The sequence below is a fragment of the Octopus bimaculoides genome, chromosome 2, assembly GCF_001194135.2.
Source record: "Octopus bimaculoides isolate UCB-OBI-ISO-001 chromosome 2, ASM119413v2, whole genome shotgun sequence".
NCBI classification, from domain to species: domain Eukaryota; kingdom Metazoa; phylum Mollusca; class Cephalopoda; order Octopoda; family Octopodidae; genus Octopus; species Octopus bimaculoides.
In genome coordinates this window covers 17,928,079-17,928,894 of record NC_068982.1, presented here as the reverse complement: position 1 = coordinate 17,928,894, position 816 = coordinate 17,928,079, and positions in this window count along the sequence as shown.

Genomic DNA, 816 nt, shown 5'->3' with positions numbered 1-816 from the left:
ATATATATATATATATATATATAATACAAATAATATGAGTATAGCATATATACGTACATGTATGTACATACCTACATCTACATGTAGATATAGATGCATATCTGGGTACAGGACGTAGACAAAAACCGTGGACAAAATGATAAACAAAGTACGGAATACACACAGGCCACATAGAGAACATTTCCTTCATCAGCTGCCAAAATTCTAAAACTAAGCGTTTCGAAGTGTTAGGGCAGTTTTCATAATGTACAACTGGTCTGCAAATCGAAACCACGGTACATATATCGTGAGTGGAATATATACCGTGATTGCAATACGCCTAAGAACTAGGCCATACACCTACACAGACAGATACACTCACACACACACACACACACACACACACACACACACACACGGACAAACATATATATATACACGTATACACACAAATGTATGCATGTACTTTTGAATGTAAGTGGGTATGTATATGAAAGAAAAAGATATATAGAGAGAAAGAGAAATAAGAGACACAGATGCATACACACACACACACACACATATACATACACACAAACACACACAGAAGTTCATTTATGAAAATATTGGGTTGTCCGGAAAGTTCGTGCCGATTTTTAAAGGAAAGAAAAAGGTCAATAAATACTTGCCATTACATTTTTAATCAACCAAATATGAACCATTTTGTTGCACAATGCGTCTCCATCTTTCCTTTAACTTGAAAATACGCTCTTCCCAGAATTGAGGTGGTTTCATGGCAAATAAGTCGAAAGATAAGCTACTAGCAATCGGCACGAACAACCCAATACTTGTATATAT